At 42.2% G+C, this 16,852-nt stretch overlaps 1 long non-coding RNA gene across 1 annotated transcript; it reads right to left on the reverse strand.

The window, feature by feature from the left end:
* Nucleotides 1-9,525: 9,525 nt before the first annotated feature.
* On the reverse strand, nucleotides 9,526-16,006 carry LOC135561223 (uncharacterized). The gene is made up of 3 exons (XR_010459324.1): nucleotides 15,595-16,006; nucleotides 12,719-12,928; nucleotides 9,526-11,334 (listed from the first exon to the last, which is right to left on the reverse strand). It is a non-coding gene; the product is annotated as an uncharacterized LOC135561223 (long non-coding RNA).
* Between the last annotated feature and the right edge of the window lie 846 nt (nucleotides 16,007-16,852).

The following is a 16,852-nucleotide window of genomic DNA, read 5'->3' on the forward strand; positions in this document are numbered from 1 at the left end:
TGCAGTGCTACTCGATACCCAGAGGCTATCCCTCTCCATACTATAACGGCTAAGACTGTGGTGAAGGCACAAGTGAAGTTTTTTCTCTACGTTTGGACTCCCTAAAGTAATCCAAACTGATCAGGGAACCAACTTTATGTCAAAACTATTCTCAAATGTGTTAAAGACGCTTTGTATTTCCCATCAGATCTCCAGTCCGTATCATCCAGAGAGTAAGGAGCCCTCGAACGCTGGCATCAGACACTAAAGGCGATGCTACGCACGTATTGCATGGATACCAGTACCGATTGGGATGAGGGGTTGTCCCATTTGCTATCAGGGAAACAATACAAGAGTCCTTAGGGTTCCGCCCTGCTGACCTTGTGTTTGGACACACCCCACGGGGACCGCTAAAAGTTTTGAAGGAGCATATACTATCTCCTACACCCAGTAGCACCCCTAAAAATGTGTTGGATTATGTCAGTAAGATGAGGGAGAGATGCACGCCGCATGTGCTTTAGCCCAAAAGTCTCTCTCCTCATCTCAAAACACATGAATTTACATTATGACAAAGAGGCCGTTGGCCGTTCTTTTGCACCAGGGGATCAAGTTTTAGTTTTGTTGCCAATCCCCTCATCTCTGTCGGCACGTTTTTTTCTGGGCCATATCTTGTGGAAAAGAAACTCAGTGACACCAATTATGTGATCAAGACCCCAGATCGTAGGCGTTCTTCCCGAGTGTGTCATGTTAACATGCTGAAAGCATATTATATGCGTGACTCTCCAGACAGCTCCTCAGGTAAGCCGGTCCAGCCCGCTCTCTCCAGTGTGGCTGCGGTGGTTCTGAAGCCTGGCTGGGACCTAGATGAGGATAAGGAGGACGGGTTGGAGTTACGCCATACGTTACAGCAGCGTCAACGCTTATGTAATTCGGAGATGCTGAAAAAGTTACCCTCTCAAATGGAACATTTGGATAACAATCAAACTAATGATCTTATCCTATTGATAAATAGTTTTCTCAATGTGTTTCAGGACGTTCCAAGTCACACGTCCATCTTGGAACATGACGTGGATTTGGGGAACGCTGCTCCTATACGTCAGCATCCGTACCAGGTTAACACTAAGAAAAGGGAGGTAATGAAATGTGAGGTAGCTTATTTATTACAGAATGACATGGAAAAACCCACTAACCACTCCTGGAGTTCCCCGTGTATTCTTGTTCCTAAGCCTGACGGTACGTCCCGCTGACATACGGACTATCGTCGCGTAAATGCAGTTACAAAGTCTGATTCTTTTCCTCTACCTCGCTTAGATGACTGCATTGATAGAATTGGCTCTGCTGCTTACGTTAGTAAATTAGATATGCTAAAAGGTTATTGGCAGGTGCCTCTGACGTCTCGAGCTTCTGACATCCCGGCTTTCGTGACGCCTGATAACTTTGTACAATAGACTATGATGCCCTTAGGAATGTGTAATGCACCTGCTACTTTTCAGCACCTAGTGTGCTGCGGAAGTGCCAAATTGTACTGCTTACCTTTTTATTTTATTTTATTTTTATTTATTTCACCTTTATTTAACCAGGTAAGCAAGTTGAGAACAAGTTCTCATTTACAATTGCGACCTGGCCAAGATAAAGCAAAGCAGTTCGACACATACAACGACACAGAGTTACACATGGAGTAAAACAAACATACAGTCAATAATACAGTAAAAAAAAACAAGTCTATATACAATGTGAGCAAATGAGGTGAGAAGGGAGGTAAAGGCAAAAAAGGCCATGGTGGCAAAGTAAATACAATATAGCAAGTAAAACACTGGAATGGTAGTTTTGCAATGGAAGAATGTGCAAAGTAGAAATAAAAATAATGGGGTGCAAAGGAGAAAAAAATAAATAAATAAATTAAATACAGTTGGGAAAGAGGTAGTTGTTTGGGCTAAATTATAGGTGGGCTATGTACAGGTGCAGTAATCAAATCAAATCAAATCAAATTTATTTATATAGCCCTTCGTACATCAGCTGATATCTCAAAGTGCTGTACAGAAACCCAGCCTAAAACCCCAAACAGCAAACAATGCAGGTGTAAAAGCACGGTGGCTAGGAAAAACTCCCTAGAAAGGCCAAAACCTAGGAAGAAACCTAGAGAGGAACCAGGCTATGTGGGGTGGCCAGTCCTCTTCTGGCTGTGCCGGGTAGAGATTATAACAGAACATGACCAAGATGTTCAAATGTTCATAAATGACCAGCATGGTCGAATAATAATAAGGCAGAACAGTTGAAACTGGAGCAGCAGCACAGTCAGGTGGACTGGGGACAGCAAGGAGTCATCATGTCAGGTAGTCCTGGGGCACGGTCCTAGGGCTCAGGTCCTCCGAGAGAGAGAAAGAAAGAGAGAATTAGAGAGAGCATATGTGGGGTGGCCAGTCCTCTTCTGGCTGTGCCGGGTGGAGATTATAACAGAACGTGGCCAAGATGTTCAAATGTTCATAAATGACCAGCATGGTTGAATAATAGTAAGGCAGAACAGTTGAAACTGGAGCAGCAGCATGGCCAGGTGGACTGGGGACAGCAAGGAGTCCTCATGTCAGGTAGTCCTGGGACATGGTCCTAGGGCCCAGGCCAGTTGAAACTGGAGCAGCAGCATGGCCAGGTGGACTGGGGACAGCAAGGAGTCATCATGTCAGGTAGTCCTGGGGCATGGTCCTAGGGCTCAGGTCCTCCGAGAGAGAGAAAGAAAGAGAGAAGGAGAGAATTAGAGAACGCACACTTAGATTCACACAGGACACCGAATAGGACAGGAGAAGTACTCCAGATATAACAAACTGACCCTAGCCCCCCGACACATAAACTAATGCAGCATAAATACTGGAGGCTGAGACAGGAGGGGTCAGGAGACACTGTGGCCCCATCCGAGGACACCCCGGACAGGGCCAAACAGGAAGGATATAACCCCACCCACTTTGCCAAAGCACAGCCCCCACACCACTAGAGGGATATCTTCAACCACCAACTTACCATCCTGAGACAAGGCCGAGTATAGCCCACAAAGATCTCCGCCACAGCTCAACCCAAGGGGGCGCCAACCCAGACAGGCCGACCACATCAGTGAATCAACCCACCCAGGTGACGCACCCCCCAGGGACGGCATGAGAGAGCCCCAGTAAGCCAGTGACTCAGCCCCGTAACAGGGTAGAGGCAGAGAATCCCAGTGGAAAGAGGGGAATCGGCCAGGCAGAGACAGCAAGGGTGGTTCGTTGCTCCAGAGCCTTTCCGTTCACCTTCCCACTCCTGGGCCAGACTACACTCAATCATATGACCCACTGAAGAGATGAGTCTTCAGTAAAGACTTAAAGGTTGAGACCGAGTTTGCGTCTCTGACATGGGTAGGCAGACCGTTCCATAAAAATGGAGCTCTATAGGAGAAAGCCCTGCCTCCAGCTGTTTGCTTAGAAATTCTAAGGACAATTAGGAGGCCTGTGTCTTGTGACCGTAGCGTACGTGTAGGTATGTACGGCAGGACCAAATCAGAGAGATAGGTAGGAGCAAGCCCATGTAATGCTTTGTAGGTTAGCAGTAAAACCTTGAAATCAGCCCTTGCTTTGACAGGAAGCCAGTGTAGAGAGGCTAGCACTGGAGTAATATGATCAAATTTTTGGTTCTAGTCAGGATTCTAGCAGCCGTATTCAGCACTAACTGAAGTTTATTTAGTGCTTTATCCGGGTAGCCGGAAAATAGAGCATTGCAGTAGTCTAACCTAGAAGTGACAAAAGCATGGATTAATTTTTCTGCATCATTTTTGGACAGAAAGTTTCTGATTTTTGCAATGTTACGTAGATGGAAAAAGCTGTCCTCGAAATGGTCTTGATATGTTCTTCAAAGAGAGATCAGGGTCCAGAGTAACGCCGAGGTCCTTCACAGTTTTATTTGAGACGACTGTACAACCATTAAGATTAATTGTCAGATTCAACAGAAGATCTCTTTGTTTCTTGGGACCTAGAACAAGCATCTCTGTTTTGTCCGAGTTTAATAGTAGAAAGTTTGCAGCCATCCACTTCCTTATGTCTGAAACACATGCTTCTAGCGAGGGCAATTTTGGGGCTTCACCATGTTTCATTGAAATGTACAGCTGTGTGTCATCTGCATAGCAGTTAAAGTTTACATTATGTTTTCGAATAACATCCCCAAGAGGTAAAATATATAGTGAAAACAATAGTGGTCCTAAAACAGAACCTTGAGGAACACCGAAATTTACAGTTGATTTGTCAGAGGACAAACCATTCACAGAGACAAACTGATATCTTTCCGACAGATAAGATCTAAACCAGGCCAGAACATGTCCGTGTAGACCAATTTGGGTTTCCAATCTCTCAAAAGAATGTGGTGATCGATGGTATCAAAAGCAGCACTAAGGTCTAGGAGCACGAGGACAGATGCAGAGCCTCGGTCCGTTGCCATTAAAATGTCATTTACCACCTTCACAAGTGCCGTCTCAGTGCTATGATGGGGTCTAAAACCAGACTGAAGCATTTCGTATACATTGTTTGTCTTCAGGAAGGCAGTGAGTTGCTGCGCAACAGCCTTCTCTAAAATTTTTGAGAGGAATGGAAGATTCGATATAGGCGATAGTTTTTATATTTTCTGGGTCAAGGTTTGGCTTTTCAAGAGGCTTTATTACTGCCACTTTTAGTGAGTTTGGTACACATCCAGTGGATAGAGAGCCGTTTATTATGTTCAACATAGGAGGGCCAAGCACAGGAAGCAGCTCTTTCAGTAGTTTAGTTGGAATAGGGTCAGTATGCAGCTTGAAGGTTTAGAGGCCATGATTATTTTCATCATTGTGTCAAGAGATATAGTACTAAAACACTTGAGCGTCTCTCTTGATCCTAGGTCCTGGCAGAGTTGTGCAGACTCAGGACAACTGAGGTTTGGAGGAATACGCAGGTTTAAAGAGGAGTCCGTAATTTGCTTTCTAATAATCATAATCTTTTCCTCAAAAAGTTCATGAATTTATCACTGCTAAAGTGAAAGTCATCCTCTCTTGGGGAATGCTGCTTTTAGTTAGCTTTGCGACAGTATCAAAAAGGAATTTCGGATTGTTCTTATTTTCCTCAATTAAGTTAGAAAAATAGGATGATCGAGCAGCAGTAAGGGCTCTTCGGTACTGCACGGTACCGTCCTTCCAAGCTAGTCGGAAGACTTCCAGTTTGGTGTGGCGCCATTTCCGTTCCAATTTTCTGGAAGCTTGCTTCAGAGCTCGGGTATTTTCTGTGTACCAGGGAGCTAGTTTCTTATGAGACATTTTTTAGTTTTTAGGGGTGCAACTGCATCTAGGGTATTGCGCAAGGTTAAATTGAGATACTCAGTTAGGTGGTTAACGGATTTTTGTCCTCTGGCGTCCTTGGGTAGGCAGAGGGAGTCTGGAAGGGCATCAAGGAATCTTTGTGTTGTCTGTGAATTTATAGCACGACTTTTGATGTTCCTTGGTTGGGGTCTGAGCAGATTATTTGTTGCAATTGCAAACGTAATAAAATGGTGGTCCGATAGTCCAGGATTATGAGGAAAAACATTAAGATCCACAACATTTATTCCATGGGACAAAACTAGGTCAGCGTATGACTGTGACAGTGAGTGGGTCCAGAGACATGTTGGACAAAACCCACTGAGTCGATGATGGCTCGAAAGCCTTTTGGAGTGGGTCTGTGGACATTTCCATGTGAATATTAAAGTCACCAAAGATTAGAATATTATCTGCAATGACTACAAGGTCCGATAGGAATTCAGGGAACTCAGTGAGAAACGCTGTATATGGCCCAGGAGGCCTGTAAACAGTAGCTATAAAAAGTGATTGAGTAGGCTGCATAGATTTCATGACTAGAAGCTCAAAAGACGAAAACGTCATTTTTTTTTTTGTAAATTGAAATTTGCTATCGTAAATGTTAGCAACACCTCCGCCTTTGCGGGATGCACGGGGGATATGCTCACTAGTGTAGCCAGGAGGTGAGGCCTCATTTAACACAGTAAATTCATCAGGCTTAAGCCATGTTTCAGTCAGGCCAATCACATCAAGATAATCTGTAAGATGCTCTGACAGTTGGTGCTTAAAGCTAGTGAGGGAGATAAGTGTTTCCAATTTAAGAGATTTTTGTAGTCACCTTGATGATGTGGTGATTAATTTGTCTACTTGGTCTGAACATCTCGCCACCTTGAAAAGTGTGTTTCAGCAGTTAGAGAATGCTTCTTTGACCCTCAATTTTGCCAAGTGTGAGTTTGGGAAGGCTACTGTGACTTACTTAGGGAAGCAGGTGGGACGAGGTCAAGTGCGCCCAATAATTGGCAAAGTGGAAGCAATTGTTGCTTTTCCTGCTCCCGCAACTCGCCACCAGTTGCACTGGGGATGTGTGTTGGTTTAGTTGTTGCAAAATGGGAGTTTGCAGGTTTTGGGGTGGGCGTGTTATGTTCCCCAGTTTCTGTGTTGTGGGTTTGTATGTGTGTGTATTTCAGGAAATGGCTTCCTGGATTCCAAAGCAGCTGATTTGGAATCCAGGAAGCCATTTCCTGAAATACACACACACATACAAACCCACAACACAGAAACTCGGGAACATAAGAAGAAGAAGGTGAAGATGATAACAACGCTCCACCCAGCAAACTGTTGAACAATCGCGTTCACGTTGTAATGCTGTGTCACGCGATTGCAAAACTAATCGTCACACAATCCCTTCTAAAAGTCAGGTTATGTGTCAAGAAACCTTCCTATTTTCCTAGAAAGTTAGTAATGTCACGATTTCTAAGCTATACGACATGTATATATTTATATATGTATTTTTTTTTAACCTTTATTTAACTAGGAAAGTCAGGTGAGAACAAATTATTATTTGCAATGACGGCCTATTACAGAGTACAAGTTAATTATCTCAAATCCTGGAAAAGATTTGTAATGTTGACCTTGTTCACACAATTCTTGATCATGTTGTTTTCTTTTGTGCTAGTGCCCAATTGACTCCCATTAGGCAGGTTTCCATTGACCCAGGTTTATTCTACAAAAGCAATGTCGGCAAAAACAACATTACGTGTAATGGAAAAGGCAGATATAGAATACATTTTATAAAGATCAACAACATTTTTATTTGTTCAACGGGTGGATTTGTATTTTGTATACCTTTATTGCAGGAAAAAAAATCGAATACATTTTGATGGCTGAATACTTTTCAAGATACACGTGATGTCATAACGTACTCGAAGCTCTACTCCATATTTAATTCTAAATGTCTACTGCTTGCAAAATAAAAAAGATTCTACTATTAAAAAAATGTTTCTTTGCAGGCAAGGATTGTCCTGACTTTCAAGAATGACTGAATTGGTTTGCCTTGCTTTTCTGGTTGGCTAGCAAGTTTCGTCTAATCATTTCAGACCTACAGGAGTTTCACCATGGCATGGACGTGGCGACATAAGAATGATTATAAACTTCGAGCCCTGAATGCTGATTTGCTGACAGTCGTGGTAAATCGGACTGTATACCACGGGTATGACAAAACAGTTATTTTTACTGCTCTAATTAAGTTGGTAAGTAGTTTATAATAGCAATAAGGCACCTCGGGAGTTTGGAATAAATGGCCAATATACCACGGCTAAGGTCTGTGTTCAGAACCATATACCACTTCATGCCTTATGTCTTAATTCGAATATGGCAAATATTAGTACTGACTACCTGAGACATGAAAGGTGGGGGGGGGCATACAGACTGTCACCAATTTATTCATGCGCAATTTGCCTAAATGGATAATGGCAACACTTCAACCATTACACTTCTATTAGATGGTGTAGGTTTTTACAGATCTGTTTTATTGGGTGGGGTGACATCTTGATGTTCAGCTGTTTTTATCGACACAATATAGCTAAATGGATATGCACCCTAGCAGGCAAATGTCGCATCGATTCTATATTCCCACGTTCTATATGTAAAGAAAAAAATCACTTGACAAGTTAATGGAAACGTAGCTCTCATTCAAGAAGTAAATAGCTATCTTTGTCGGTGTGTACCCAGAATGCACCGCAAGGCCATTTGCAACGTATGGGCAAAGTACACAGTAGGTTTTAATACAATTCCAATGGAGTTTCCCACCCCCTTAAAAGTATCTCTGATACACAGTAGGCTTTAATACAATTCCATTGGAGTTTCCCAGGCGCAACCTTGGGGGCCCCAGTGTGGAAGTGGTGTTTTTTCCTACCTTCACCACCTGGGGGAGGTCCGTCAGGTAGTTCCACAGGGCAGGGTTCAGACCCAGGGGCTCAAGCTTAATGATGAGCTTGGAGGGTACTATGGTGTTGAATGCTGAGCTATATTCAATGAACAGCATTCTTACATAGGTATTCCTCTTGTCCAGATGGGATAGGGAAGTGCGATTGTGATTGCATCGTCTGTGTATTGGGGCGGTAAGCAAATTGAAGTGGGTCCAGGGTGACAGGTAAGGTAGAGGTGTTATGATCCTTGACTAGTCTCTCAAAGCACTTCATGATGATAGAAGTGAGTGCTACGGGGCGATAGTCATTTAGTTCAGTTACCTTTCTTTCTTGGGTACAGGAACAATGGTGGCCATCTTGAAGCATGTGAGGACAGCAGACTGGGATAGAGAGAGATTGAATATGTCCGTAAATTCTATTTTCATTCTATTTTTACGAAGACTGCCTAGTTGAAATAACACAGGGAAAGCCCATTTAGAAGATTTATTCAGATTTGTATAGCCAGCTTTTTCATAGAACAACCAATGAAACTGTTTTGAAATACAACACTTTCCCTAATTCCACAGCTGTTAACTTTGTAAAATGCTGGCAGTAGGCTATAGCCTATACAGAAACATCAAGGCTTTCCTACATGTTACAGAGCTGTTAATTAGCATGTTTCCAATCACTGACTCACCTTTCCACAGCCATCTCTGTGTTCTCAGCAACGGCTACAGTGTGTACAGTCTGTGAGACCTGGGGACTGGACGTGTAGGCCTCTGCTACTTACTCAATATCTGCTCCGGCCTTTCATCTGTATTTCCAGCACCCAGAAGACCCTCCTTTGTATGAGAGCCTTATTCCACCTTATTCCTTGAGCCTAAGCAGTGATCGTAACTAGTTCTCTTGTTGTGACGGTTTTCAATGTGTGGCGCAGTAGGAGAGAGAGAGGTGTATAGCTGGTTTAATGTTAACTGATGATATCTGGAGGTGAGGCCCGGGGCTGTGCTACAAGGCCTGATAAGGCATGCTTTACTGCAAACCCGTTAGTGAAAAAAGTAATGAATTTCACATGTGAAGTGTTCCAAAAACCCATGTTTTAATGTGAATTAGCTACGTCTTGTAGTGGTATAGAAAACAGCACCAAAAGTGAAAGTATCAGGTTTGTCCTAAGGTGTGGCCTTTGTCATTTTATAGATAGTAGGCCTAATTGTAGGAAAGTCAGATATGATATCGGCCCAGACAGTTATTGGAGTGTTACATTACATTTTAACTGTTGACACGATGCACTCAATCATTTATGTACTAATAACAAGAAGAATCACAATGTACATTTTTTAATTCTTTATTGTACTTACTTTTATTAGCACTTAAACAATTAAGTAAAGCTAAACTTGTAAACAAACACATTGCTCCTGTAACAACTACAGATCAATATAAGATAAAAACACTGCTTGTTTCACTCTAAATGAATTATAATCAAGTACTGTACAGTCAGAGATGGTATAACTACGAATAATCACGAATCACCATTTATAAGGTGACCTATTTCTACAATACTGCATTAATACTGAATCTGGTCTCAGGGAATTTTGTGTTATTCTGTACTTAAATCCGAGATGCATTTGGTATGGTTACATAAGACAGATGGTTGCTCAAGGCAAAAATGAAAAGTAGGGTGGTTGGTCAGGTGTATAATGCGAAGGTCTAGCAACCCAAAAGTTGAAAGTTTGAATCTCATCAAGGACAACATTAGCATTTGAGCTAATTAGCAACTTTCCAACTACCTACTACATTTGAACTACTTTGAAACTACTTAGCATGTTAGCTAACCCTAACCCCTAGCCTAGCTAACGTTAGCGAGTGAGCTATTGGTAGCCACCTAGCAACCTACCTAGAATTCATAACATATCATACGTTTTGATCATTCGTAACGTATTGTACATTTAGCAAATTCATGACATATTGCACGTTTTGCACATTCGTAACATATAATACTAATTGTAATTCGTAACAAATCATACGAAATGGGTAATAGACATCCACTAATTAATACATTAAAAAAACATTATTTAACCTTTATTTATACCATTAAGAAATGTATCATAACATACTATATGGGGTGTTTCGGATTGACATACAGAATAATACGAAATGCTCTTAGACATTGGTCGCAACACCACTTTTTGCTTTGGCACAGACTGATTTTCCTAGTTAAATAAAGGTTAAGAACAAATTCTTATTTACAATGAATGCCTACTGGGGAACAGTGGGTTAACTGCCTTGACCAGGGACAGAACAACAGACTTTTACATTGTCAGCTCGGGGTTTCGATCCAGCAACCTTTCGGTTACTGGCCCCATGCAACCACTAGGCTACCTGCTGCCCCAGTAGGCCTAAATGTTTTGTGCTTATTGCAGCAGCAGAGGGCACTCTCTATTGGTTTGTCCCGTTCCAGTGGAAAACAGAGCTAAACGAAAACAAGTTTGGAACTTCAGAACTTTTACCGTGGGGTCTTAAAGGAGAACAGAGAGGGGTTTGAAATTCTGGACATGAAAACATACCTTTCAATGAACAAGATACAAAACTAAAGGAATTTCTAATGTATCTTTTTATACAAAACACACAACATATAAAACCAGCTCTTTCAGGTTAAAATCACATGAGAAAAAATGTGTAGATCTGTTTTTGTCCACCTTGGAGTGGTTTGTGTTGTCAGACAGAACAACAGCGCAGAAACTAGGCTCACAGTGCTCTGTTCCTAGTGCATCATTGTCCTGTTTACAACTACTGCTGAGTAGTCTTAATGACTTCTGCCATTGCTCATCAGCCTTTATACACACATGGATTCATCAGGATGGTTGCATAGCAGTCTGTCTGTCCCCTCCAAACTACATTGTTCAGGCAATACCAATACTTTAGAGAGCATCCCTCCTTCCTTGGTTCCTCCCTTGAATTTGCTCTTTCCTCCCTTCCTTGAAGGGAGGGAAGGGTGCATTTTTATAAGTATTGCAACTGGGCCACTGTCACCTACTCCTCAGACAGCCTGTAAGGGTTGGACCCGGGAGCCCTGGTATTTAGGCTTTCCACAGCAACAGCAGTGAACGCAGGATAGAACAATCATAAACAGGAAAGTGGCTGGAAGGAGAGAGAGAGAAAGAGAGATTTAGCTTTCTAACATTATTACAGTACCAATCAAAAGTTTCAACGCACCAACTCGTTCAAGGGTTTTTCCTTATTTTTACTATTTTCTACATTGTACATTGTACATTGAATAGTGATGAAACTGACTCTCATGAGGACCACCACAGGAAAGCAAGACCCAGAGTTAAGTTCATTAGAGTAAGTTCATTAGAGTTTCCAGCCTCAGAAATTGCAGCACAAATAAATACTTCACAGAGTTCAATTAACAGACACGTCAACTGTTCAGAGGAGACTGTGTGAATCAGGCCTTCGTTGTTGAATTGCTGCAAAGAAACCACTACTAAAGGACACCAATAAGAAGAGACTTGCTTGGGCCAAGAAACAAGAGTAATGGAATCTAGACCAGTGGAAATCTGTCCTTTGGTTCCAACCACAGTGTATTTGTGAGACAAAGAGTAGGTGAATGGATGATCTCTGCATGTGTGGTTCCCACCATGAAGTATGAAGGAGGTGGTGTGATGGTGTGGGCTTGCTTTTCTGGTGACACTATCAGTGATTTATTTAGAATTCAAGGCGCACTTAATCAGCATGGCTACCACAGCATTCTGCAGCGATATGCCATCCCATCTGGTTTGCGCTTAGTGGGACTCTCATTTTGTTTTTTTTATCAGGAAATTACCCAAAACACACCTCCAGGCTGTGTAAGAGCTATTTAACAAGAAGGAGAGTGATGGAATGCGGCATCAGATCACCTGACCTCAACCCAATTGAGATGGTTTGGAATGAGTTGGACCACAGAGTGAAGGAGAAGCAGCCAACAAGTGCTCAGCATATGTGGGAACACTGTTGGAAAAGCCTTCCTCATGAAGCTTGTTGAGAGAATGCCAAGTGTGCAAAGCTGTCATCAAGGCAAAGGGTGGCTACTTTGAAAAATCTAAAATATATTTTGATTTGTTTGACACTTTTTTGGTTACTACATTATTCCATATGTGTTATTAAATAGTTTTGATGTCTTCACTATTATTCTACCATGTAGAAAATAGTTTTAAAAAAAGTTTTTTTTAAATGGAACGAGGTGTCCAAACTTTGACTGGTACTGTATGTAAACAGAGACTATCTTGTTGCTCTGCCAATAGCAGATTGAAATGTTGCATGATAAAATTCATTACTGATTACATTAGTGTAGTTGTGATCACTGTAATTCAACTCATGTGGTTTTACCCAGTTATCATTGAAACAGTCACTATGACATAATGTATGTAACATGTTACAATAACTAAGCACTAAGCGAGGCTGAAACAGTTGAGTTCTGGAACTGCCTTATGCTCCTTTCATGTCTACGGGTTGGGGCTATGGACTGGCATGTGCCTCGACTCACCGACGAAGAGGATGATTATGAAGAAGGCCCCCAGCTCCAGCGAGTTGGCCTGAGGGAGGTTCTGTAGTTTAGTCCACACCTTATTTAGGATGTCCAACACCTCCTCCCTCACCTCCATCTTGGATTCCCCTGGTCAAGTCACACACAGAGGGAGACTGGGGATGGATCCAAATAGCTTTGGGGTAATGCTTTGAACTTATGGCACAGCACCTAAGGGGAGGATTAGGGTACAAAGACATGGAGAGAATTAGAGGATGTTTGCATCACGAGAGATTGTTGGTGGTGCTCATGCACGCATGCATACACTTTAGGCACACACACACTTCCTATAAGAACTTTCCTGAATGATATCTTTCATTCCTCACATCTATAACTATGAACTTTTTGAGTGTTTCTTTAGGTAAAAGACAGTATTATGCGTTTGCATGAAACTCGCCCTTGACAAAATAGCCCTTTAACCCCACCCTAACCCCTCTAGTCAACTATGCAATTTGTTCTGGAAGCTCTACAATTACTCTCCACCATCTATGTTTTATGTATATTTATATCATTCTCTATATTTTAAAGCCTGTATGCTCATGCATTACATCTCACCCCTCTAATCAGGCTGCTGATGCGTGTGTTTATGTGTGTGTGTGGTGTGTGTGTGTGTGTGTGTGTGTGTGTGTGTGTGTGTGTGTGCGCGTGCATGCGTGCGTGTGTGTGAGTGCATGTGTGTGTGTGTGTGTGTGTGTGTGTGTGTGTGTGTGTGTGTGTGTGTGCGTGTGTGCATATGCACGTGTGTCTGTGTGTGTGTGATGTGTGTAAGAAGTCCTGGTGTAGCTGGAACTGTCCATACTGTCATTTAATTATAACCAGTCCAGACTATTTCAGGATTGGCATTTCAGACTGGGCTCTGTCATCAGCTACAGCAGCTGTGTGTGGGGTATCCAACGCATGTTGATACTAGACTCAAATGTGTGTTTGTGTGTGTGTGTGTGTACAGTACATGCTTCCTTTGCACTTATCTAGTTCTCTAATCACTTATCTTTGTGAGAAGCTGCTCGGCACTGAGGCCAACTACCCAGTTACACCACTGTGTCAAATATCTGATGCAGCAACACAACAATCTGCCTGTGCACTGTTTCCTCCACTGTTACAGTAACTTACAGACTAACTGTCTGGGCAGTCTGCTCATTGGTCTTGTGATCTCCCTTATTGTTTCTTAAACGGTACCATCCCTGTACGAAGATGTTTATATGGAATTATTCACTATACTCTGATATTACAAGTAGGTTGTGTTCCCGTCTCCATCACTAAGCTTTCCATCATGTTTTCCCATCAGACGCCTCACAAGTCCTCAACTGGCAGCTTCATTAAATGGTACCTGCAAAACACCAGTCTCAATGTCAACAGTGAAGAGGCGACTCCGGGATGCTGGCCTTCTAGGCAGAGTTGCAAAGAAAAAGACATTTCTCAGATTGGCCAAAAAAAAGAAAGAACAAAATGGGCAAAAGAACACAGACACTGGACAGAGGAACTCTGTTGACGTTGAGACTGGTGTTTTGCGGGTACTATTTAATGAAGCTGCCAGTTGTGGACTTGTGAGGCATCTGTTTCTCAAACTAGACACTAATGTACTTGTCCTCTTGCTCAGTTGTGCCTCCCACTCCTCTTTCTATTCTGATTAGAGCTGGTTTACGCTGTTCTGTGAAGGGAGTAGTACACAGCGTTGTACGAGATCTTCAGTTTCTTGGCAATTTCTCGCATGGAATAGCCTTCATTTCTCAGAACAAGAATAGACTGACGAGTTTCAGAAGAAAGGTCTTTGTTTCTGGACATTTTGAGACTGTAATTGAACCCACAAATGCTGATGCTCCAGATACTCAACTAATCTAAAGAAGGCCAGTTTTATTGCTTCTTTAATCAACACAACTGTTTTCAGCTGTGCTAACATAATTGCAACAGGGTTTTATAATGATCAATTAGCCTTTTAAAATGATAAACTTGGAGTGATAGTTGCTGATAATGAGCCTCTGTACGCCTATGTAGATATTCCATTAAAAAATCAGTTTCCAGCTACAATGGTCATTTACAACATTAACAATGTCTACACTGTATTTCTGATCAATTTGATGTTATTTTAATGGACAGAAAATGTGGTTTTCTTTAAAAAACAAGTACGTTTCTAAGTGACCCCAAACTTTTGAACGCTCGTGTACATACTGTATTCTATTCTACTGTATTTTAGTCAATGCCATTCCAACATTGCTTGTCCTAATATTTATATATTTCTTAATTCCATTCTTTTACTTTTAGATTGTGTGTGTTGTTTGTGAATTGTTAAGATATTACTGCACTGTTGGAGCTAGGAACACAAGCATTTTGCAACACCCTATAATAGCATCTGCTAAATATGTGTATGTGACCAATAACATTGGATTTGCCAGGGTAACTCTGAGGAATGACCTGACCTCTGCTGTCCCCCTCTTCTCTCTCACTATGTCTGTCTATCTCACTCTATCCTACCCCCATCTCATTATTTTCTCTATCCTCTCCCCCCACCCTGTCTCTCTCCCCTTTCTCCCATTCAATCTGTCCTGGGCCCCTCTCCTGGTTCATGTTACTTTACGTGAATGTCTGAAGAGACCCCAAAGGTTTCACTGAAAGCCAACTTTATTCCCGGAATATCTGCAATGCTGAAAAGTTCTGAAAGTCATATTCAAGCATATACTGTTTTCATGTAACAAGCAATTGTTAACCACTACAGTTTGTATTTTATCTTAGCAATTGAACATGTTAATGTCCGACAGACATGAAAAAAAAACAAGTGTAAATGATATACAAAGAAATAAAACATCACTGACAGGGCAACTTTACTGTATCAAAAATCTTACCTTTGGGAGTGAATGAGTTTGGCAAATGTATCAGTCTCTCCAACTTCAGTACAGAGTTCATCCACTTCTCTCAAAGTTTCTCAAATGTCCATTAAAAACTCTCTCTTTCACCATCCCCCTCTTTTTTATTCCTATACCTTGTGTGGTCTCCTCTACACCGTTTCACCTCATCTACTTAGCTTATTCCAGTTTTCCAGACTGAAAGATTTTACTTTGTCCTTTTAAAGGTTCTGTATCTTTAGTTCACTGGGTTGTCAGTTGTCTGTATGGCAGTTTCCAGCAGTTTCTCTCTTATAAAAGTCTGTGTTCACTTACTGCTTCTTTGTGCTGCTCTCGTCTTCCGAGAGAGTCTGTGCACCTCCTCTACTATGCTCTCTCTCCTTAGTCTTTTGCTCTGGCAGTAAGTCTCCCCCCTCCCCTCTGCCTCCAATCCCCCTCCGTCGCTCTCTTCTGGCGCCCGTCTTTCCACACTCATTCACTCTCACTGTTTTTGTTGTTTTGTTTTCCTCACACACCCCCTCTCACTCTACACCTCTCTCCCTCCCTCTCTATCTCTGGAGGCCAGCTGCTCTTGTTGCCCTGACTCCTTTTTTTTGTGTTTGGTCACTGTGGAGACCAAGCTCCTTTTACCGCATAAGAACAAGGGATAAGGGATGTGTGTGTGTGTTTGTGTGTGTTTGCATGTGTGTGAGCATTTGTGTGCGTGTGTGCATGTTCCGTCCATCTGGTCGTCTGCCAGCTGACACACGCATTCCTCAAGTGCGGGACTGTGTGTGTGTGTGTGTGTATTAGTTATTGATTTCATTAGTCCCCTTTCACTTCTCAATGTCAGCATGATACTTTAGTGAGTACTGCAGTCTACGACCATGGATCTAACAGCACCCCAGTCAGCTCCAAGAAGCACAGTGAAGGTGGAACTGTTTTCCCAATTTTTTGTTTGTTATTTTACCACAATAAAAGCTCCCCTGTGCTCCTCCTTTATTTACTGTTCCATCTGATGTATTGGAGGTGTGGTCTCCTTCACTACGGAAGGGTTCCAGTAAGAATGGAACAGAGAACAATGTGGCTTCTCCTCTGGTCTGTTTGTGTTTGTTCTCTGTAATAGAACCCTGAGCTACAGGGAGTGAGGGGTGTGTGTTGGCCAGTCAGAGGCAGACCTTTTCAAAGAAAGTATCCAAATGTTTATTTGGGTCCCCTTTTTGCTTTCTATTGTTGTTAAATGTGGGAAAATGTGAAAGAATGTGAAGCGGGAAAGAAT

Source organism: Oncorhynchus nerka, linkage group LG16 (genome assembly GCF_034236695.1).
Source record: "Oncorhynchus nerka isolate Pitt River linkage group LG16, Oner_Uvic_2.0, whole genome shotgun sequence".
NCBI lineage: Eukaryota > Metazoa > Chordata > Actinopteri > Salmoniformes > Salmonidae > Oncorhynchus > Oncorhynchus nerka.